Source organism: Callithrix jacchus, chromosome 13 (assembly GCF_049354715.1).
Source record: "Callithrix jacchus isolate 240 chromosome 13, calJac240_pri, whole genome shotgun sequence".
Lineage (NCBI taxonomy): Eukaryota > Metazoa > Chordata > Mammalia > Primates > Cebidae > Callithrix > Callithrix jacchus.
The window spans coordinates 89,831,820-89,856,646 of NC_133514.1; the positions used below are offsets into that span (position 1 = coordinate 89,831,820).

At 43.6% G+C, this 24,827-nt stretch overlaps 1 protein-coding gene and 1 pseudogene across 3 annotated transcripts in view; both read right to left on the reverse strand.

Moving 5' to 3' along the window:
• Positions 1-24,827, reverse strand: part of PIAS2 (protein inhibitor of activated STAT 2) — a 181,550-nt gene that overhangs the window by 3,174 nt on the left and 153,549 nt on the right. The window lies entirely within an intron of this gene.
• Positions 13,290-14,509, reverse strand: LOC144579055 (aldo-keto reductase family 1 member B1 pseudogene; annotated as a pseudogene).

The following is a 24,827-nucleotide window of genomic DNA, read 5'->3' on the forward strand; positions in this document are numbered from 1 at the left end:
TTCACAGTCTGTGTCTACAAAGGAGTTTAAACACCCATGAGGAAGACAGACAGTGCCCTATAGTAGGATGGGGATCCATCTAACCCAAATTGGGAGTGACAGAGAGGACAGTGGGCAGGGAGCATAACAGCAAGGAACGTTTCCAGAGGAGGTGGAAGGTTTGACCTGAATTGTGATGGGTGAGGACGTTCAGCCAGGTAAAGAAGGTGGGACGAGGTATTGTGGGTAGAGGCTGGCAGTGGAAGATGGGGTACAGTCGGCTCAACATGGCTGGAGAAACTAGGCTGGGTGAGTCAGTGGGAGACAGAGCACAGAGCTGGGATTTTATCATGGGAGTTCAAACTCCAAACCATCGCAAGATTTTAAGCAGGGGAAGGATATGATCAGATTTGCATTTTAGACCAACAAGCTGGATGCCAAGAGTGCAAAGACAAAAGGCATGGAGATACTGGCTTATCTTTCTTTTTCCTCATGGCATCGGACCCCTTCCCTTGGCCAACCCCTCCCACCACATGCCTCATTGGCAAGCAGCCCTACTATTGAGATCACATTATTGTATCAACTTGAGAATTAATTCTCTGCCTCCTTCCAGGGTAACAGGAAAAGAGTGGAGAAATATGATTACTGCTTTATAGAAGCTGTCACCATATTAAGTGCTTCATCATTCAGTTCATCTGAGATGCATGGAAATAGGTCAAGCTTGGTTAAGGCTGGTCCACTGCAAAACTGTGCAGTTAGCAGAGTTTGTCTTTGGCACATATGCACTTTTGTTACTCTGCAGCCCCCTCTGCCTCCTAGGTTCCTGGTACAATAACACTCTCTTCCCTTCCCTTTCGGAACCTCTGCTCTTGGGAAAGGCTTTGATAGCTTTCACTTAAATACTAGTGTTCCTGATGGAGAGAAATTTAACCTGAAGCATCCTCTATGGCTGGAATAAAGGTGATGTCCTGTTAGAACTGCACTCAGAGCACTGTAAAGAATTATATAAGTAGCCATCACCTTAACCCCATCCTCAAACGTTTTCAATGCAATCTAGTGGAGAATGGTTTTCTGAAAGAATACATACCTGATTTTATAACAGAAAAAAATGGAAATAGGACTTGTTTTATAGAATATGACTTGCCATCTATTGATGTGTCAATACTTATATACGAACTACAAGAACAGCTACAACAAGAGTGATGTATACTGCCTCAATGCCCTGAAAATAGATCATTGTCCACAAGTGTAGTTACCGATATAACAGCCTAGCCTTGTTGTGCTGAGAGTTTGCCTGGCTTGCTATTACTTACAGGCCAAGCAGACCATGGTGAATGCCAGAAACCAGCCAACTTTTTCTGAAAGAACCAGATGATAAATATCATAGACTTTGTGTGCCAGACAGCTTCTGTAGCAACTCCCAACTCTGCCACTGTAGTATGAGAGCATAGACAATGGAGAACGAATGTGCATGGCCAGAGTTGGCTCACAGGCTTGCAAACTCCTGCTCCACACTTTGTGATATGCAGAGCCCATGCAAGAAGTCCCGCCTCATTGCCCTAAAGAGTCACCATAAATGGCATTCCGTGTTTAGACATCGTATTTACGAAGGCCTGATAAATTATAACATGTTAATCTATTATCCACCATCAACACATTAGCATAGTTTTATTTATCCTTGAAGTGAATCTGGAGATCACAGGATTACCTTTCTATGTAGACACTGCCCTCTAACTTTGACCAGGAGTCTCATAAATACACATCCCAGATCACCATGGACAACTGAACACATATATGGGTTGTGTGGTGAGATTCCACCTCCACTTATGAAGACAACAAATTCTTGTGTCCTAACAATCAGTGTGTCATTAAGGTATTTTGACAAAAGTAACAGGAACTGTAGGTAAATTTATCTCACCTATCCAGAAATCTAGAGGAGGGCCGGGCTCCACAATTGGCTGATTCTATGACCCCAGCTTCTTTCCATCCTTTGCTCTACCGTCTACAATATTGGCTTCTGCCTAAGAGGAGCTGTCCTTATGGTCAGGCAATGGAGGCCAGCTATAACTTGGACAATAGCAGGAGAGAGGAAAGAAAGGGGAGAGGGAGAGAGAGAGAGGAGATTCTCCTCCAGCTTGGGACTGATAATAATCACCAGGGAGATGCCATGCAGTGATTGGCTTATGCCTGCATTCCTGAACCAATCCCTGACAAGGGGATAATATCATCCTAGTTGGCTTAGTTGGCTAAGAGCCCTCCCCAGGAGCTGGGGTCAAGTCCGGAACCACATTGCTGCTACTTAGACGGAGATGCAATAGATGTTGGAGTCAACCCCCATGTCCTCTATGATCCAGAGCAACACTTTCTTCTACCTGTTTTCCCCTTTCCTCCTTTCAAGGAACATGGTTGTTGTGATTAAGAGAGGTGTTTATGGCAGAGAAACAAGAGGGTACAAGATGTCCTCCTCCAACATCCCAGAAATGTTGTTTTGGAACCATACGCAGAATTGTGGCAGTCTCCTGCCCATCCCCCCAACTCACTCTCTCTCTCTCTCTCTCTCTCTCTCTCTCTCTCTCTCTCTCTCTCCTGGTGCTAGCACCTATGACTACAATCACAAAGCTCATAGTAAAAGCAAGAAGCCAGGCAACAGGTCAGCCGACTTACAAGTGTGGAAACAGACTATGTTTGTTGCCTAAACATTTTGGTGTTCATCTGCAAGGAGGTGAGAAGGCTGGAGAAACTGGCTGGCAGTTCCTAGAAGGTGGGAAGTGCTGTAAAATGGGGGAAAGAGCTCAGAACAGGGCATCAGGAGGACACATGCTTTATGTCACAACTCTGTGAGCTCAGGAAAGGCACCTACGTTTCCCTAATGCACTGGTTTTCTCACCTGTAAACTGGAAAAATAATACCTATCCCTCAAAGTAGGGGTTTGTGAGGGTCAAAGTAAAAATGGAGGGGCAGTTTGAAAACTGTGAAGCTATACAGTCCTAAGGTAAACAGCATTATTTACTATGGCATTAGATAGGGGAGGAAATTTCACCAATGTTGAGTCTCAACAAATTTGTGAATTTGATCAGTTATCTTTAGTGGTCTCTCTTTCCTTGCCTCAACACTTGACTACTCCAAGTACCCAGGACTTTCTGCTGACCATGACTCTCCCCACCGAAGCCCAGACCAGGATCCGTCCTACACTCTCTGCCCATCCAGACTCACCTGTTTGGAGTCTCACTATTTCATCTTCTTAATACAGGTCTGAAGCTAATGCTAAGGAAGCATGGGATTCCCCCCCACCATGGAAAGAGCATGGGCCCGAGTCAGAAACCTGAATTCTAGGTCTGGCTCTGCCACTCACTGTCTGAATTCAGGCTTTATTAACCTATTGGTGACCTTGGATTTTCAGCCTATATAGTAAAAAAGAGCCACAGTTTTTTAAACTTTCTAACAGCAAACCACTGGCCTCCAACCCTGACTCTGTGTCCTCCCTCTCGCCCTTCTTCGTCTTCTCATAAATGGCACTTCTGGGGGACCATCACAGGATGCAACGGCTTGCTGCAGCAAAGTTTGAAAACAACTGGGCTAAATAGTCTCCCAAGTTCCCATTCATTTGAAAATTTTCTAACTTAGTCTCTAATTCTAAGAGAAATGGCTTCATGCTAATGTAAAAGGTGATGATATAGTACCTCTGCCTAGAATCACTTGTATTTGAGTAGGACTCCTCATAGCTGTATAACCTTATTAGTTAATGTATAAAGATGGAATTTCAGGCACCATGTATGTCAAAGAGGGAGTTGGGAGACTCCCTGGGTTTCCTAAAATTATACCACCTGTGTTATCCATCGATTTTTCATGGAGGGCTAAATCGCTTGAAGTGGTGAATGGCATTTTCAGGGTGGTAAGTCACCTCCTGGTTTCCCAATATTGGGCACATCAAAGGGTAGGTTCCTATCAGATCCTTGGTTGACCATGTGGCCCAAGGAGGTCAAGGAAAGGCTTTTGTGTCTTTCATGGGGCTAGAATCAGGTTCAGCTTTGAGGGACAGAAATCTTCAAAATGAGAAGATTTAACATAAAGATACACATGTGTTGTTGTTGTTGTTTCTCTACCATGTGACAGATGTTCAGGGTTAAGCAATCCAAGGCTGGGAGAGAGGCTCCATTTAAAAAGTCTTTGATGATCCAGGTTTCTTTTAGCTCACTAGTCTATTATCCCAAAGATGTATCCCTGTCCTCATGTTCCATGGTGGACACTAAAGCTCTAGCCATCACATCAAAGGTTCGGTGAACAAGATGGAGGAAGAGATAAAGAAGGACATTCCCCAAAGTCTCATGGAACTCTTCTGCCCACATCTCATTGGCTAACATGAGTCATGTGGTCAACTGGATGCAGGGAGGCTGAAGAAGACAGTCATCTTGCTGGGCAGAAGGAAAGGAAGGAAGCCCTATCACCAGTGATGGGTTCCATATCAGGGGCTTGCCAGCCACAAGGAAAAGTCGAAAATTTCCAGAATTTCAGTTCTGAAATCCATACATTGACCCAGACTCTTGGGAATTTTACCTGAATATTTTCAGATTCTTAAGCATATTTTTAAATGTCATTTGAATGGATGCAGAGGAGAGTTGTATAAGTAATTGAGTCTGAACTTTAAAAATACATTAAGATTCAAAACTGTATGCTACAAAACCACCATCTTTTTAACCTTTTCAAAAAGGTGTAACATATGTACACAAAAGTGCTCGTCGTAACATACAGCTCTCCATAAATTATCACAAAGTGAAGACACCCATGTAATTACCACTAAGAAAAAAATAGAGAAACCATCACACCCTAGAACCCACCCTGTGCTCCTCCCAGCCTCATGTGCCCATCTGGAATGCTTTTCTTTTCTTGCTTTTCTCCCCAAGTCTGTCTTCGTCCCCTCTTCTCTTCTGCCCACCTCACTTCCCAGCCCTCCCCGATACCCCGGGCAGTGCTGTGCTTTTTTGAGGCTGCTTTGCCTTCTGGTGCAGTTGAAATAGCATGTGCTCTGCAGCCACGCTCCCCAAGATCTAGAGCTCAGCCCACCTACTCACTAGCTTTGTGAATCCAGGCAAGAGACCTAACCCTTCTCACAGCTCCCCAGGCACCGTCCTGGGGTCACAGGTGCTGACTGGGTACTTCCCAGAGTGCCTACAGAGTGCCTGCTACTCAGCATGGGGCTCAAATACACTCACTGAATTTTCATTTCTATGCCTTTGCTTGGGCCTCTGAAAGCCCCTGGGATGCTGATTGTTTCCATTTCACAGATTGCCACGGTAATGCCTGCAGAGGCGAAATTACTTTCCTGGCTTCACACAGTGGGGCAGCGGCAGAGTGAAGCCTGGACCCTGGGCTCTGAGGCTGCAGCCGCACAGAACCCAGAGCTGTGCCCTCCAGAACCAGACCTGCCATGGTCCTGTGGCTGTTTAGACTCCTGTTTGGCCCAGGGGTGCCTGGTTCTCTAAAAGATTCACTGTTGTCCTCACCAATATTTATTTCAGCCTTCCCAGAATGTTTCTCGTGGTGCCTAATAATAGCTACAGACATGAATGAGTAAATAGCTGGCCACACAAAGATTGTGTGGGACCCTCCAGGGCCAGACAGAATGTGGAGCAGTCAGTGCCAAAGGCAGTATCTGCAGCCAGGGCCTGGGGCTGGTGACAGGGCACCCAACAGGACAGGGAGGGAAGGCCCCGTCCTGGGCACGCGGGCAACGCTGGGACAGTCCAGGCCATCAACCAACAAGTACTACTGAACAGTGACCCTGGTGTGGGTACTGAGTGATGTGGAGTTTCGGGGTTCAGAGGAAAACTCCTCATCTTTCTGAAGATGTTCAGACATTTATTTAGAAGGGACCAGGCCTTTCCTTACATTGAAAACATAAGACTACCATGCAAATAATCCTAGAAGAGAAGGCCTGGGGCCTGTCCAGAGTGACATATGGAAGTCAGAGCCTTCCTTGACAGGGGCTTTGGCTATGGGAAGAGAGGCACCTGTGGTCTCCGCTGGTCCACTCAGAACCTCCCCTCATCGACTCTCCTCACCATGTTCTACCCTGTCCCTTTTCCTCAGGTTCTCCACAAAGCTCTGAAAAGCAACAGCAGCTATAACAGCAACGTCATTGGGTGCTTGTTGGGTGCTAGGCACTGTTGTAAGTGCTTCCCTGGTGTTAGTGCATTTAGTCTTCACAATCTTATGAGAAAGGAACTATTATGCCCATAATCATGAGGAAACTGAGGCACAAAAGCTTCAGTAATTATCCAAGGTGACACAGCCAGGAGAAGGTGGAAATAGGACCCGAACCCAGGCTGCCTGTCCCCAGAGCCCACCCTTTCTTTTTTTTTGCTTCCATCAAAATCTAACTCACCCTGCAGGGTGCTGGTTCCCTAGACTCCTGCCGACTCTTCTAAGCCCTCAGGACCCCAGGGCCAGAGGCAAGACTGGTGCACTCCTGGGGGTCAGATCTCTGCTCTTTCGCGCCCTGTCCAGGCTCTGGTCACCCAGCTGTATTATGCCATTCCTTGCCCTGGTCTGTATCCTCAATGTCTGGTACAACTTGCATGCTGCCCACTCTTCTGTCCACCGGGCAGTCCCCAGGGAGGCACAGGGCAGAGGAGCAGGTGTGGTTAAGAGCTTGGGCTCTGGCCAGGTCCAATGGCTCACACCTGTAATCCCAGCACTTTGGGAGTTGGAGGGGGCAGATCACCTGAGGTCAGGAGTTCAAGACCAGCCTGGCCAATGTGGTGAAACCCTGTCTCTACTAGAAATACAAAAAGATTAGTCGGGCATTGTGTTGGTCACCTGTAATCCCAGCTACTCGGGAGGCTGAGGCAAGAGAACCGCTTGAACCTGGGAGTTGGAAGTTGCAGTGAGCCGAGATCATGCCATTGCACTTTAGCCTAAGCCACAGAAGGGGACTCCAGCTCAAAAAATAAAAACAAAAAAGAGCTTGGGCTCTGGAGTCACACTCCTGGGGTTCCAATGCCAACCCAGCCCATTGCCAGTACTGTCCCCTCAGATAGGTTTCTGGACCTCTGTGAGCCTCAGTTTCCCTATTTATGAGATAGGCCAATAAAAAAGAAACAATTACCTTCGAGAGTTATATCAGGGTGACATTAGGCCTGCCAATTACTTCAAAGGGAGCTGGTTGCATATTTGGGGAATATTAGCACTTACTATGACCACATTTAGTCAAACAAGTCTGAAATCATAAAATCAGAAATTCCACTTTCTAACCACAACTTCCTGTTCTCCACTTTTCAAGACCTTCTACTCCCACTAGCTACTCTGCTGTATTAGTAGCCCAAGGGCTGGGTCCCCATTCTCCAGCATTCTGGCCATCTCCCAGTTTCTCATCCCTTCCCCGTTGCTAAGACCCCATGGTCAATCACTTTACTTACTTTCTCATAATACCCACGGTTCCCTCACATGTGGTATGTTTCTATCAAGATTAGGTTCATGACATATAACAGAAAACCTAAAGTAACAGTTTTTAAAATCATGAGAGTTTATTTCTCTCTCAAGTGAAAGAAATCTGGAGGTGATTAGCCCAGAGACAACATGGAGGCTCCAAGTGCCTGAGGGACCCATGTTCCTCCTCTCTTGCTGCCTGCCCATTCTTAGCACACTGTCTTGTAGTCCAAGATGGCTACTTTAGCTCCTGCTATCACGTCCACATCCAGACAGCACAAGGAAGAAGAGGAGGGAAGAACAAAAAGCAGTGCCCTGCAGTCTATCCTCCTACTCAGGAGCCTTCCCGTCCAGTGCCTTCTTCTTACATCTCCTTGGTGAGAACTCAGTTCCACAGCCACACCTAGTTGCTGCTTACTTGCTGTCCCAAATAAAAGGAGAAAAGGGGAAGGGCTGGTTCTATTGCTGTACCTGCTTCCTGGCCAATCCATAGCCAGTGATGACTTCGTCATCCATTTCTGCTTCCAAGCTGTCCCCATGACTGAAGAAAATAACATAATTGAGCTGACAGGCAGCTCTGCAGACTCCTGGCTTCCAGCCCAACCAAGCCCTCCACTCTCCTAGAAAAAACCATTTTCCTCTCTTTTTCGTGCCTCATGGCAATTATTCCAAGTATTCAATCACTTTCCTGAATCCCTCTTCCCACCCCTTGCTCTTGGCAGGCAGTCTTGCCTCCGTCCTCCCTCTCATCAGCCTTCAGACATCCCTTTTATTTCTCTGAAGCTGCTCCAGCTCCAACCAGGGGGTGACTTCCTCCCTGGCAAGAGTGGGTCTTTTCTTCCCCCTGAACCATACAGTGAGACTTAGCACAGAGCTGAGCATACATACAGTCAACAGAAACAAACTGATGAGAGGTGAGGTGTGAATAACTAAACAGCTTAATCTATACACTCTCCCACAATGATCTGGGTCCAGAGCCTTCGGTGCTCCACTCCAAAGAAGGCACCTCACAGGGAATCAGACTTGGGGTTATCTCATTCAGGGACAGTAGTACCCTGCCCCTAGCAGCCCTCAAACCCTTCCTCACAGCAGCAGATGGACCTCCAGTGGAGAATGGTTCTCCCTAAAGAAAAGCCCAGAATCATGTGATACCATCAGTCCTGTCCCTCTATGACTTCAGCCAGTCCCCATGCTCAAGTCCTACCAGCACATGGGCACTGGACACACTGTCCACCTCCAAAAAGAAGAGAAATGACTCAGGAGAGAATGCCAGTATTTTCTCATATTAAAGAGAAAGTGTCCATGTTCTTACAGAAAGCATTTCCTTTGCAACGAGGCTACTTTGCTAGGAACAGCTTGAGTATAGATGTCCTGGGTTTAGGGACAGACTGAGGTCAGCCACACCAACCTTCAGTAAAGGGAGGGGAAGCAGAAGCCAGAGAAGAGCTGGCATTCTCAGCCCACCAAACTCCATCTGCACAAAGTCTCTGATTCCTGCCGCATTTGGAGAACCTAGAGGACTGGGGTGGGGAACTCTTTTCTAGGGGTTCACATTGGCTCTCAGGACCCTGGCCCCCTCTGTAGCTCCCACTGGGCTAATGAAGGCCTGAGTCAGGAAATTGCTCAGGAACTAAAGGGTTCCTACTTAGTGTGAAAAGTCAAACTTAGAGGTTGCTATAAAAAGGAGCAAAAGTAACAGATGTGCCTCTTCGTCTGTCTTTATGTTCCCTGTTTCATTTATCACACACATCTTGCAATAGCTACTCATTTTCACATTTTCCTCAGTCACTTCCTCCCTCCAACGTGAATTACTTAAAATAACAACCACCACTTGGGGTCAGTCTCAGAGCCATGCATAACAGGCAGCGGCTCCAGGACAAGGGCTGAGCCCAGAAGCTTCAGGTGAGCCTTCTCCATCACTGTCCTACTGATTCTCAGGACTGTTTAACAGCAGTCAGAGGTGGCACTGTGTGAGGAGGCCCTAGGACCCTGCCTGGATGACACTAGTAACTCCGAGGACAAGCTTGGCTAGGAGAAAGAGAGAGTGCAGGCCATCTGCCATGAAAAGAACATGTGACCAGAGACAGGACCTGGATTTCTGGTTCAGTGTACACTGTCAGCATGCTGTGTGGCCATGAACAAGTTGCCTCCCCTCTCTGGGTCTCAGACTCACCTGTAAAATAAGGGTGTAAGAAGGCCCTTCCAGTGCTGGGTCCATACCTGGACCCTCTCTTACATTCACTTCCACCTCCTAAATCTCTCTCCTCCCTATCTCTCACCAATTAAGTTCGCCAATACCTTAGTTAGCTGTCTTTTTATGAACAGGTCTGGTCTAATGCAGTAGACTCTGGACAGTTCTTCCAGCCTCCAGGGTCAACCTCTTGCAATTTGTTCTCCACCTTGCCCTGGAACCACTCCTCAATGCTGATCTCAAGTTCTGTTTAAAAATTATTTGTTGCTTTCCATTGAATCCAATTTCTCAGCCAGGCATGCAAGGATCATCACCATCTCACTCTACCTCTCTTATTATAGCTTCTGACTTCATTCACGAATATTTATTGAGCACCTCCTATGTGTCAAGCACTGTTCTAGGAGCTCAGGATACATCAATAAGCTGTCAAGACTGAGTTCAATTGTCACCTCTCCGAGAAAGCCTTCTCCCACTTCATTCCACTATGCCTTCCTGCAGGGCAAGGGCACTGCCTCCTGAGTGTGCAATCTGCTACACCTGAGCAGATTGCAAGACAGCAGAAACAGGAAGCTTTCCCTCCTTCCCTGCTGTCTCACCAATGGACACACCTAGGGAAGGAAGCTTCAGTTTATGTTTGCTGAGTATAATGGTTAATTCTGTGTCAACTTGGCTGGGCCACGGTACCTCCACATTTGGTTATACACTATTCTAGATCTTTCAGGGAAGATATTTTTTAGATGAGGTTAACATTAACATTTAAATCAGTATATTTTGAGTAAAACAGATTACCCTTCAAAATGCAGGTGGGCCCCATCCAAACAGTAGATGGTCTTAAGACCAAAAAAAAAAAAAAAAAACCTGAGGTCCCCAAAGGAAGAGGGAATTCTGCCTCCAGGCTGCCTTCAGACTTAAACTGCATCAACTTTTTCCCTGGAGTGCCAGTCTGCTAGCCTCCACAATCATATGAGCCAATTCTCTAAAACAAATCCATCTCACCCTCTCTCCCTCCCTCTATAAACACATACACACACCCTCTATTGGCTCCATGTCTCTGAAGAACCCCAACTAACACACTAAGTAACTCAATCCTTCTCCCTCCCTTCACCATCCTCCACATTTATCTGACACCTGTGGCTAAAGAAGATGTAGGAGGAAGAATAATGGAAAACTTAGGGATTAGGGATTTTTGTGACCTAAGAAATCTTTTCCTACCCCAAAGTTGAAAAGATATTTTCCTATGTTTTCTTCTAAAAGAATATTTATACTTACCTTTCATGTTTAAACTTGTGATCCATCTCAAATTGATTTTTGTATATGCTATGAAGTAGAGGTCAAAGTCCTTTTCTGTTTCATAAGGACGTTCAGTTATTCCAATATTATTTACTGAAAAGATTCCTTTCTCCCATTGAAATGAGTTGGTATTTTTGTTGAAAATCAGGTTGCAAAATATGTGTAAGTTTACTTCTGAATTTGATATTCTATTCCATTGATCTATATAATTATTCATATGCAATAACATATTATCTTAACTATCATAGCTTTATAGTATGTCCTGAAATCTGACAGCGTAAATCATCCAGCCTCAATCTTTGAGATTGTTTTACTTATTCTAGGTCATTTTGAAATTTCATACAAATTTTAGAATTAGTTTATCAATTTTTACAAAAAGTCTGATGGGATTAAAACTGGGATGTCATTTAACAATATTATAGCTTCTCTACATTAACTCTTCCAATCTATGAACATAGTTCTAAAATGAGTTTCTACCAGCAGTGTTTTATAGTTTCAGCTCAGAGGCCTTCCACATCTTTTCTTCCTAAGTATTTTATGCTTTTTGATGCTCTGTAAATGATACTTTTAAAATAAACTCTATTTTTAGAATAGTTTTAAAGAAAAATTGAGAAACAGAGAGTTCCCACATACTCCAAAATCAGTTTCCCTTATTGTCAACAACTTACATTATAATGTAGTAGGTATGTTTGTCACAATTAATAAGCCAATATTGATACATTATTACTCAACAGACTCCAGAGCTTATTCACATTTCCTTATTCTTTATCCAAAGTCTTTTCTCTGTCCCAGGATCCCATCCAGGATATAACATTATTTTCAGTCATCATGTCTCCTTAGGCTCCTCTTGACTGTGACAGTTTCTCAAGCTTTTCTTGTTTGTGATGATCTTGACATGTGCAAGGAGTACCGGTCAAGTATTGTGTAGAATATCCCTCAATTGGAAACTGTCTTTTTTATACCACTGGGATTATGGTTTTTTGGCAGGAAGACCACAGAAATAAATTGCTATTTTCATCATATCATATCAAGGGTATTGCTATGGTTTGAATGTCACCTCCAAGACTCAGGTTGAAATTTAATTGCCAATGTAATGATATTGAGAGGTGGGGCGTTTAAGAGGTGATTAGGTTATAAGGGCTCTGCCCACATGAATGGATTAATGTCATTATCACAGGAGTAGGTTCCTATAAAAAGGATGAGTTTGGTCAGATTTCCTCTACCTGCAATTCTAACTTTGAGAGGCCAAGGCAGGTGAATCACCTGAGGTCAGGAATTCAAGACCAATCTGGGCAATGTGGTGAAACCCCGTCTCTACTAAAAATACAAAAAAATTAGCCAAGCATGGTGGTGGGCACCTGTAATCCCAGCTATTCAGGAGGCTGAGGCAAGAGAATCGCTTGAACCCGGGAAGCAGAAGTTGCAATGAGCTGAGATCATGCTGCTACACTCCAGTCTGGACAACAAAAGTAAAACTGTCTCAAAAAAAAATTAAAATTAAATATAATTTAAAAAGGTCTACAACAGGGACATACTATCAACATGACTTATCACTGTTGATTTTGTCCTTGGTCATCTGGCTGAGGCAGTTTCTCAGGTTCCCACTGTAAAGTTACTTTGTTTTCCCTTTCCACACTATACTCACTGGAAGTCACTATCCATAGCCACACTTTAGTAGAGAGTTATGCTCCATTTCTTCTAGGATAGTGTATCTACATAAATTATCTGGAATTCTTCTATGTAGACTTTTATCATCCACTAATTTATTTGTTGAATAACTTGTTTATATCAGTATGGACACTTGGACATTTATTGTAAAACTGGGTTATAGTCTAATACTATTTTGTTGCACAAATTGTTCCAACTTTGGTATTTAGGACCTCTTTCAGTTGGCATCTGTGTCCCTCTGACATACCTCCATCAGTGATTTTTGCTTTTGTTTGTTTCTTTGTTTTATCACTGCCTAACATTCTGGCACTAAAAGATGCTCCAGGCTCATCTACTTTATGCCCCAGCCTTAGAATCACCCATATCTCCAAGGAGCCTTGGTTCCTTTTGTTTGATAATGGTTTTAGAAACCAAGATCTGGCAACTAGGTGTGCTCACTGCTACTGAAGAGCTGCTGCATAAAAATGACATCTTTTATATTTTATTTATTCTTTTCTTTTCTCAAGCTCATAAAAGCACTTTTTATTTGAGGCGAAGAGAAGTCTTGCTGAAAGGATTACAGTTCCAAGCAGTCAAAACTTAGCTGTTAGTGGCACCATTTTGACCTGGTAGATTTTGCTTCTCTTTGGTCAGAAAAGCGTATTTAGGTTGTACTTTCCCCAGCAGGGCAAAAAGAAGGGCAAAGCAAACTAGAAGAGACTTCTACTCTACTGACAGGCCTCTTCATATCCAACGTCAAGCTACACACACCCTCACTGGCCACTCTACAGGTTGTTGTTCCACTGCTGAGTGACACAGGCTTATACTACATTTGCAAGGAAAAAAATAAGGCAGGAAACACAAGCATAGGTCACTTAGGAACAAGCAGGCATCCACAGCTTCAAAACTCTTCATGGAAGGGGTAATCCTTGTGGGAGGCATAGCTCACCAAGGCACAGACCCTCCAGTGCCTGTTGTAGCTGAGTAAGGTGGTCATATCCTGGCTGCTTAGTTCAAAATCAAAGACCTTAAAGTTCTCAGCAATGCGTTCTGTTGTCACAGACTTGGGGATCACCACCAAGTTCCTCTGCAAGGGGAACCAGATCAGGACCTGGGCTGTAGTTCTACTGTGCTTGGCTGCAATCGCCTTGATCATGGGATCCTCCAGGAGGCAAGGGTCCTTGGGCTTGGTCCAGGGCCTGTTGCGAGAGCCAAGGGGGTTTTGGCAGTCACCACAATGCCTTTGGACTGGCAGTACTGGACTAAATTCTGAGTGAGGTACGGGTGGGACTCAATCTGGTTAACTGCAGGCTTATACTTTAAGCCAGATTTGTTTAAGATCCTCTCCACCTGGAGATGGTTGAAGTTGGAAATGCCAATAGCTTTCACCAGTTCTTCATCCACCAGCTCTTCCATGGCTGCCCACGTGTCCAGAATGTTGGTGTCACTGGGAGCCACACTGCCCAACTCATCAAATGGGAAAAATTCCTTCCCAGGCTTAAAGCCAGTCAGTGAATAAGGTAGAGGTCCAGGTAGTCCAGCTTTAGGTCGCTGAGCGTCTTCAGGCAGGCTCCTTTCACCAGGCCCTTCTCATGGTACATGCACCACAGCTTGCTGACGATGAAGAGCTCCTCAAGCTTCACCACCTGCTCCCTGAGCTTCTCCTGAATGGCTACACCCACCTCATTCTCATTCTGGTACACATGGGCAGAGTCGATGTGGTGGTACACAACATCAAGGGCCACCTTCACAGCCTCAGTCACCTGGCCTGGAGGGGAATTCCAGGTGCCCAGCCCGAGGATGGACATCTTGGCACCATTGTGGAGCACAAGGTGGCTGGCCATGGCTGCTGTGCTCCCCAGACACCTGCCCAGAATGCTATTTATTTATAATTTTTATTTTTATTTTATAGACAGGGTATCCCTCTATTACCCAGGTTGGAGTGCAGTGGCACAATAATAGCTTCCTGCTACCTCAAACTCCTGGGCTCAAGTGGTCTTCAAGCCTTAGCCTCTTGAGTAGCTAGAATGACAGGAAAGTGCCACCACACCTACCTATTTATTTATTTTTTTTGTAGAGATGGGTCTTACTAAGTTGCCCAGACTGGTGTCAAACAACTGGCCTCAAGCAATTCTCCTGTCTCAGACCCCAAAGTGTTGGGATTATAGGCATGAGCCACCACACCTGGCCTGGCATCTTTTAAATCTCATTTGATGCTTCTGAGTCACTGCTCCTGAGAGGCAAGGAATTTAGTGACTCTCTATATAATACCTTTGACCATATGTGGAGAACCAAGGAACGTAATGAAGCTGGTTGGTTGCTCCTAAGTACATTGGACAAAGTGATGAAATAAAATGATGAACTCAGAGATTCTGTCTCATGGCTTCAGAAGCAGGCACTGAGCCTCAAATCTGCTAAGATTGCCCTGAATGAGAGTCTTGTCTCCTGTAGAGAAAGAGCTGAAATTGTGGAAAAACAGACACAAGTTCTTATCATGCAAGTGGCTGATCTGCAGTAAAAGGTGCATGCACAGCCTCGCCAGGTGTCTACTGTTCAAGTGAGGGCATTGATTAGAAAAGAATGGGGCCCTTCAACTTGGAATGGGGACATGTGGGAGGACCTTGATGAAGTTGGGGACACTGAGTTTGTAAACTCTGAAGAAACTTTTTTGCCAGTAGTGGCAACATCCCCTCCCTGACCCATGCTGCCACCAGCCTTTCCACCTTTGTCTGAGGAGATAAACCCTGCACTGCCTGAGGCAACAGTGATGGCCTCCCCTGAGGCAGCTGCCAGGCCCCAACACCCCTGTTTGCTTCTAGACCTATAACTAAAGTCCCAGTGAGCCCATAGAAGTGAGGTTGAGAGTGTGACCCATAAGAAGATGTGATACACTCAAAAAGAACTGTTTGGGTTCTCTAATTTAAATAAACAGAAATCTGAAGAATAGGCATGGGAATGGATATTAAGGGTATGGGATAATGGTGGAAGGAACATAGAGTTGGATCAGGCTGAATTTATTGATTTGGGCCTACTAAGTAGGGACTCTGCTTTTAATATTACAGTTTGGGACATTTAAAAAAGTTCTATTTGAGTTCTTTGTAAATTCTGGATATCAGCCCGTTGTCAGATGGCGGGTGATGAAAAATGAGAACACATGGACACAGAGAGGGGAGTACTAAACACTGGGGTCTATTGGGGGGAAAAGGGGAGGGCCAGTGGGAGGGGGAGGTGGGGAGAGATAGCCTGGGGAGAAATGCCAAATGTGGGTGAAGGGGAGAAAGGAAGCAAAACACACTGCCATGTGTGTACCTATGCAACTGTCTTGCATGTTCTGCACATGTACCCCAAAACCTAAAATGCAATAAAAAATTTTTTAAAAAAGTTCTAATAGTTTATTTGCTTAGTTAGCTGAGCTATGGATTAAAATATGGTCCACTGTGAGCAAGCTGGAAATTCCTGATGTCCCTTGGTTTAATGTAGAGGAAAGGATCCAAAGACTTAGGAAGATTGGGATAGTGAAGTGGATTTTAGACCTACTTTAGACCTACTCATCCAAGCTGGGAGGGTCCAGAATATATACCTCAACTAGTGCCTTCTGAAATAATTTGTGAGGGCAGTATCTGCATTTTTGGAAAGCCCTGTCATTGCTCTTCTCTGTATGCCACATTTAATGGTGAGAACTGCAGCCACTCAACTACAAAATTTAAATACAATGGGAATAGTTGGATCCCAAGTTGGTAGGGGCCAAGTGTGGCACTCAATCATCAAAAGCAAGGTGGGTGTAGCTACGGTAATGGATAGCAGAGGCAAAGCAGCAATCAGAATAGCCTGACTCAGGTAGAGCTCTAGCATTGGCTAATTAATCATGGTGTTCCTAAAAGCAAATAGGAAGCCTCCTACATTCCTACTTAATTTATATAAGCAGAAAACTTCTAGGTCAAAAGAGAAAAAGACTAATTTGAATTACAAAAACAGAGAATCATGGCCCCTGAATCAATTTCCAGACTTGAGCCAATTTACAGACCCAGAATGAAGGAGAGGCTGGGTCCCCTTGAGGAAAGACAACACTACACTACCAACAATTTGTGCAGTGAACCTTTCTCCTATCCTTCCCCAAGGAGACCTCTGGCCTTTTACCAGGGTAACTGTGCATGGGGGAAGGGAAATGATCAGGCATTTCTGGGACTACTGGACACTGGCGCTGAGCTGACATTGATTCCAAAAGACCCAAAACATCATTGTGGTCCTCCATTAAAAGTAGGGGCTTACAGAGATCAGGCAATTAATGCAGTTTTAGCTCAGGTCTGACTTACAGTGGGTCCAGTGGGTCCCCAGACTTATCCTGTGGTCACTTCCCCAGTGTCAGAATGCATAATTGGCATAAACATACGTAGCAGTTGGCAGAACCCTCACACTGGTTACCTGACTGGTAAGGTGAGGGCTACTATGGTGGGAAAGGCCAAATGGAAGCCATTAGAGCTGCCTCTACCTAGAAAAATAGTAAATCAAAAACAGCATTGCATCCCTGGAGGGACTGTGGAGATTAGTGCCACCATCAAGGACTTGAAGGACAGGGGTGGTGATTCACACGACATCCCCACTCAACTCTCCCATCTGGCCTGTGCAGAAGACAGACAGATCTTGGAGAATAATAGTGAATTACTGCAAGCTTAACCAAATGGTGACTCCAGTTGCAGCTGCTGTACCAGATGTAGTTTATTGCTTGAGCAAATTAACACATCTCCTGGTACCTGGTATGCAGCCACTTACTAGCCAAATGCTTTTTTCTCCATTCCTGTCCATAAGGCCTACCAGAAACAATTTGCCTTCAGCTGGCAAGGCCAGCAGTATACCTTTACTGTGCTACCTCAGGGGTACATCAACTCTCCAGGTTTGTGCCATAATCTTATTGGGAGAACTTTGATTGCTCTTTGCTTCCACAAGATATCACATTGATCCATTACATTGATGATATCATGTTGACTGGATCCAGTGACCAAGAAGTAGCAAACACACTGGACTTACTGGGGAGACATTTGCATGCCAGAGGATGGGAAATGAATCCAACTAAAATTCAGGGACTTTCTACCTCAGTAAAATTTCTAGGGGGTCTACTGCTTGGAGCTTGTTGAGATATTTTAAGGTGAAGGATAAGTTGCTGCATTTGGCTCCTCCTACAACCAAGAAAGAGGCACAACGCCTAGTGGACCTATTTGGATTTTGGAGGCAACACATTCCTCATTTGGGTGTGTTATTCTGGCACATTTTTTGAGTGACACGAAAGACTACCAGTTTTGGGTGGGTTCCAGATCAGAAGAAGGCTCTGTAACAGGCCCAGGCAGCTGTGCAAGCTGCTCTGCCATAGACCATATGACCCACCAAGATCCAATGGTGCTTGAGGTGTCAGTGGCAGAGAAGGATGCTGTTTGGTGCCTTTAGCAGACCCCCATAGGTGAATCACAGCAGAGGCCTCTAGGATTTTGGAGCAAGGCCCTGCCATCTTCTCCAGATAACTACTCTCCTTTAGTGAGTCAGCCCTTGGCCTGTTACTGGGCTTTGGTGAAAACTGAACGTTTGACTATGGGTCATCAAGTCAACTGAACTGCCTATCATGAACTGGGTGCTTTCCGACCAATCTAGCCATAAAATGGGTTGCACTGGTTGCATTCCATCATCAAATGGTAGTGGTATACACGTGATGCACAGCAGCATTCCATCATCAGATGGTAGTGGTATATACGTGATGGGGCTCAAGTAAGTCCTGAAGGCACAAGGAAGTTATATGAGGAGGTGGCTCAAATGCCCATGGTTTCCATTCCTGCCACCCTGCCTTCTCTTCCTCAGTTTGCACTAATGGCCTCATGAGGAGTTCCCTATGATCAATCGATAGAAAAAGAAGACTAGGGCCTTGTTCACAGATGGTTCTGAATGATATGCAGGCATCACCCAAAAGTGAACAGCTGCAGCACTACAGCCCCTTTCTAGGACATCCCTGAAGGACAGCAGTGAAGGGAAATCTTCCCAGTGGGCAGAACTTTGAGCAATGCACTTTGTTGTGCACTTTGCGTGGAAGGAAAAATGGCCAGATGTGAGATTACATACTGATCCATGGGCTGTAGCCAATGGTTTGTCTGGTCAGGGACTTGGAAGACATAAGATTGGAAAATTGGTGACAAAGAAATTTGGGGAAGAGGTATGTGGATAGAAATCTATGAGTGGTAAAAACCTGTGAAGACATTTGGATCCCATGCGAGAAGTCACCAACAGATGACCTCAGCAGAGGAGAATTTTAATAATCCAGTAGATAGGATGACCCATTCTGTGGGCACCACTCAGCCTCTTTCCTCAGCCACCCGTTATTGCCCAATGGGCCCATGCACAAAGTGGCCATGGTGGCAGGGATGGAGCTTATGCATGGGCTCAGCAACATGGATCTCCACTCAAGAAGGCTGACTTGGCTATGGCCACTGCTGAGTGACCAATTTGCCAGAAGCAGAGACCAACACTGAGCGCTCAATATGGCAACATTCCTCAGGGTGATCAGCTAGCTACCTGGTGGCAGGTTGATTATACTGGACTCTGAATGCCTTACCCACCATTATGGTATTCCACACAGCATTGCCTCTAACCAAGGCACTCACTTTATGGCTAAAGAAATGTGGCAATGGGCTCGTGCTCATGGAATTCACTGGTCTTACCCTGTTCTCCATCATCCTGAAGCAGCTCGATTGACAGAATGGTGGAATGGCCTTTTGAAGTCACAATTACAATGCCAACTACTTTGCAGGGCTAGGCAAAGTTCTCCAGAAGGCCATGTACACTCTGAATCAGTGTCCAATATATGGTAGTTTCTCCCATAGCCAGGATTCACGGGTCCAGGAATCACAGTGTGGAAGTGGAAGTGGCACCACTCACCATCACCCATAGTGATCCACTAACAAAGATTTTTGTTTCCTATTCCCATAACATTATGTTCATCTGTCCTAGAGGTCTTAGTTCCAGAGGGAGGCACATTGCCACCAAAAGACACAACAACGATCCCATTAAACTGGAAGTTAAGATTGCCACTTGGACACTTTCGGCTCCTCCTATCTTTAAGTCAACAGGCTAAAAGGAAGTTAGTTTGGCTGGGATAATTTACCCGGACTATCAAGATGAAATCAGTCTGCTACTCCACAATGGAGGTAAGGAATAGTTGGCATAGAATACAGGAAATCCATTAAGTTGTCTCTTAGTATTGCCCTGTGATTAAGGTCAATGGGAAACTACAACAGCCCAATCCAGGCAGGACTACAAACAGCCCACACCCTTCAGGAATGAAGGTTTGGGTCACTCCACCAGGAAACAAACAAACAAAAAGAATCTGCTGAGGTGCTAACTAAAGGCAAAGGAAATACAGAATGGGTAACGGGAGGTAGTCATCAATATGAGCTACAATCATGTAACCAGGTGCAGAACTGGGGACTGCAATTGTCATTTGTTCTTTTTTTTTTTTTTTTTTTGAGACAGAGTTTTGCTCGTTACCCAGGCTGGAGTGCAATGGCGCGATCTCGGCTCACCGCAACCTCCGCCTCCTGGGTTCAGGCAATTCTCCTGCCTCAGCCTCCTGAGTAGCTGGGATTACAGGCAGGCACCATCATGCCCAGCTAATTTTTTTTGTATTTTTAGTAGAGACGGGGTTTCACCATGTTGACCAGGATGGTCTCGATCTCTTGACCTCGTGATCCACCCGCCTCGGCCTCCCAAAGTGCTGGGATTACAGGCTTGAGCCACCGCGCCCGGCCGTCATTTGTTCTTTTGTTAAAAACATGTTTGTGCATGTATACACTTGTACTAAGAAAATATTTTCATTTCCTTTTTCCTTATGTGACATAAGATTTATTAACTTCATATCAGCATTTAAGTGTTGTTAAGTTTATGTAATAGTATTTGGGTTGGGGATTGGTGAATTTCTGGTTGTGCAAAGAACAGCTGTGTTAGGCATAATTATGACCCTATTATTGTCTTTATTTGAAGACTATGTATTACCTCGAGAGATGTGTATGGGTTCCAGTTGACAAGGAGTGGACTTGTGACAGTTAATACTGGGTGTCAACTTGATTGGACTGAAGGATACAAAGTATTGATCCTGGGTGTGTCTGTGAGGGTGTGTTGCTAAAGGAGATTAATATTTGAGTCAGTGGGTTGGAAAAGACACACCCACCCTTAATTGGGTGGGCAGCATCTAATCAGCTACCAGCAAATATAAAGCAGACAGAAAAATGTGAAAAGTGTAGACTGGCCTAGCCCCCTAGCCTATATCTTTCTCCCATGCTGGACACTTCCTGCCCTCAAACATTGGATTCCAAGTTCTACAGTTTGGAGACTTGGGACTGGTTCTTTTTGCTCCTCAAGCTTGCCAACAGCCTATTGTGGGACCTTGTGATTGTGTAAGTTAATACTTAATAAACTCCCATATCTATAATTATATACATATATATGCACATTTATATGTCCTATTAGTTCTGTCCCTCTAGAGAACCCTAATACAACCTCGTATACCACAGCATGAGTCACTTTTTAGTTCTAGACTTTTTTTCATAGATTCGTTTTTTCCATACATAATCATTTTGTCTGTGCATAGTTATTTCTTTTCCTTTTGTAAATATATTTTATCTTTTTACCTTGTCTTCTTACATTTGCTAGGTCCTCTATAACAATATTGAATAGAAAAGGAGAAAATGGCCATTCTTGCTCTGTCATTAATATTTTAAAGGAAAAGTGCTCCATATCTCAGCATTAATAATGATACTATAAAGTTTTCATAGATATGCTTTATCAAGTTGAAAATCCCTTCCATTCCTAGTTTGCCAAGAGCATTGATCACAAGTGGGTGTTGGTAGGATTTTTATATTTTTTATGATTTTTAACAAGTTTTTCAAATGCATTTTTCCGAATCTATTTTTCTCCTTTATTTTGTTGATATATTTTTTACTTAGTCAGGTTTATTGATATATAATTTACACATAGTAAAATTTCTTGAATATATCATTTTATGCATTTTCAAAAAAGCAGAGTTGTGTAACTGTTACAAAAGTTAAAGAATGGAATTACCCTGTAAATTCCACGTGACCCTTAGCAGTCAATGCCTTCTGCACCTCCATTCCATGGAAATCACTGATCTGCTTTTTGTCCTTATAGTTTTTATGGTATGTCATATAAATGTTATATATTATATAGTCTTTTGAGTCTACTTTAACAATTCATTTGAAAATTGAATAAAAATTAATTTCCTTTGACATTCATCCACGTTATTGTATACATCAACATTTCCTTTTTATTACTAAGTATTCTGTTGTACAGATGAACCCAATTTTCTTAATCACTCATAGTTGAAAATATTTTGATTTTCCAATTCAGGGCAATTATGAATTTAAAATGCTATACATATTCACATACAGGTTTTAGTGGAATTGCTGGGTTATACTGTAAATGTATGTTAAACATTATAAAGAAAGCCCCAAAATGGTTTCCAAAGTGGCTGTACCATTTTTTATTCCCCAACAGTGTATGAGAATTTTAGCTGCCAATACTAGCATTATATTATTTTCTGGTTGTTCTAACAGGCACATATGATGATATCTTATTGTAGTTTTAACTTACATTTGCTTAAAGACTAATGGTGTTTAGCACCTTTTTATGTTATTATTTGCAATCCATATCTTTTTTTTTTTGAGATGAATCTCACTCTGTTGCCAGGCTGGAGTGTGGCAGCAAGATCTCGGCTTGCTGAGATCCACCTCCCGGGACCTCCACCTCCCGGGTCCAAATGATTCTCCTGCCTCAGCCTCCTGAGTATCGGGACTATAGGCATGCACCACTACACCCAGCCAATTTTTGAAAATAATGTATATTCTGCAGTTGTTGGTTGTAAGATCACATAAATGTAGATTTTTACAACTGTTGTCCAAATTTTATATATTTTATCATTTTTTGGATGACAATTCAGTATGAAAATCTTCTCTTTTTGCCTCGGTTTTGGTAATTTCAATTGATCTCTGAGTTCACTAATCCTTTTTCTGCAATATCCAGTTTTCTGTTTATCTCATCCAATGAATTATTTCAATCATATATTTTAGTTCTAAAATTTCCATTTAGTTTTTAGTTTCCAGTATTTTGCTGAAATTCACTGTTTCATGTATTTTGCTCATCCTTTCTTGTAAATTCTTTAATACATGTATATGTTCTTAAAGGTTTTTTGTTTGTTTTGTGATGTAGTCTCACTCTGTTGCCCAGGCTGGAGTGCAGCGGCACGATCTTGGCTCACTGTAACCTCCAACTCCCTGGTTCAAGCTATTCTGCTGCCTCAACCTCCTGAGTAGCTGGGATTAAAGGCATCCATCACCATGCCCAGCTGATTTTTGTATTTTTAGTAGAGATGGGGTTTCACCATGTTGGCCAGGATGGTCTCAAATCTCCTGATCTCATGATCTGCCCACCTTGGCCTCCCAAAGTGCTGGGATTACAGGCATGAGCCACCATGCCCTATTAAGTTTTTGCTTACTAAAATACTAGTCTCCATTATCTGTGATCTGCTTCTGTTGACTTTGTCATGTAAGGGTCACATTTTTCTGCTTCCTCCATTATCTTTTTTATTATATACCAGACATTTGTGTACAAAACATCAATAGAGCCTAAATAATTTTCTCAGAAAGAATTTGCCCTTTCTTCTGTCCTGCAGCAAGAATGAGGGTCTGAGTTATTTATTACAGATTTACCTGCAAGGGTTCCGGGTTGCTACTTCAGTTGGTTTTGGGTTACCTCTAGCTTCAAAGTCTGAAAGAGATTAGGCTCCATTCTCCAGTCAGGTTTTGTGATTTGATCACCATGAGGCTACAAGGCTTTGCTTGGTTTCACAGCCCAGCCCCTGGTTTCCTATGTCATTGCTTAGTCAGAAAAGTTCCACTGAAAAGAAACTGATGTGTGGGGAAAAGTAATTCTGTATTTGGGACTCATCCAGACCCCAATATGCCATGATACTCCTTGTGTAGCTGTTATTACAAAATTTTTCTCCCCGTAACAGGCTATTTCCATTCAAAAATGACAGCAGTCATTAGTCTCTTCAACTAAGAGTATTCTTTTCCTCTTTACACTTCTGTGTCAACAGTTCTCCAATGACTTTCAAGCCAAATATGATGTTAATTTATCCAGTATTTTCTCATTAATATGGCAGGAGTAATGGTCTTCAGCAATCTTCTGTAGCTAACCAAAAGTGGAACTTCCACTTTATTTCTAGCTTGATGTTATTAGGTACATATAAATTTATGATTGTTGTATCTTCCTCACATCATTTTTGAAATGTTCCTTTTTTTGTAATAATGCTTTTTTGTCTCTAAGCCTACTATGGTATTTTACTTTCAACTGTTTTCCTGTTCTTAGTCTTTAAAAAGCAACATAGTCTTACTAGTGTGACAATATTTTAGTTGAATGGCTTAGTCCTTTAAAAGTAGGTACAAATAGTTTATTAGCTTTTTAGTTACACATTATTTTTAGTGCTTACTTTTGACATTGTAGTATGCATCCTTAGTTTACTAAAATATAACTAGTAGTTTTATTCCTTCTCTGCTACCTGCAAATTCCAGTAGCACCTGAAACTCACTTTCAGTAGTGAGCTTCTCATTCACTTCTATCTTGGTGCAGTTACTATTTCCACATGAGATCATAAAAACTGAGTGAAACGTCTTTTTAAAATCTTTATATTATCCTACAGTACCTTTCATACAATAGAGGTACAATAAAATGATGGCTGATTTACTACAGATTACAGGGTGCAGTGGCTCACATCTGTAATCCCAGCACCTTGGGAGGCCGAGGCGGGTGAATGACTTGAGGTCAGGAGTTCGAGACCAGCCTGACAAACATGGTGAAACCCCATCTCTACTCAAAAAATAAAAAATCAGCCGGGCATGGTGGCACACACCTGTAATCCCAGCTACCTGGGAGGCTGAGGCAGGAGAACTGCTTGAACCCAGGAGGCAGTGAGCCGAGATTACACCACTGCACTCCAGCCTGGGCAATAAGATAGAACTCCATCTTAAAAAAAAAAGATGGCAGAACATGCCAGTTTACCCATTTAAAAAATGAAAATTCCATGATCAGAGGCTACGCTACATCTTTCTGGCCCCAGCTCACTTAGGCCCACAGTTCTCCCTGTACACACACAGGTAGAAAGGTACTGGTAACGAGACCACTACAAAATTGTCAACTCCCCAGTCTCCCATATACCTAGCCTTACCTCCCCCTGACTTTCACCCCT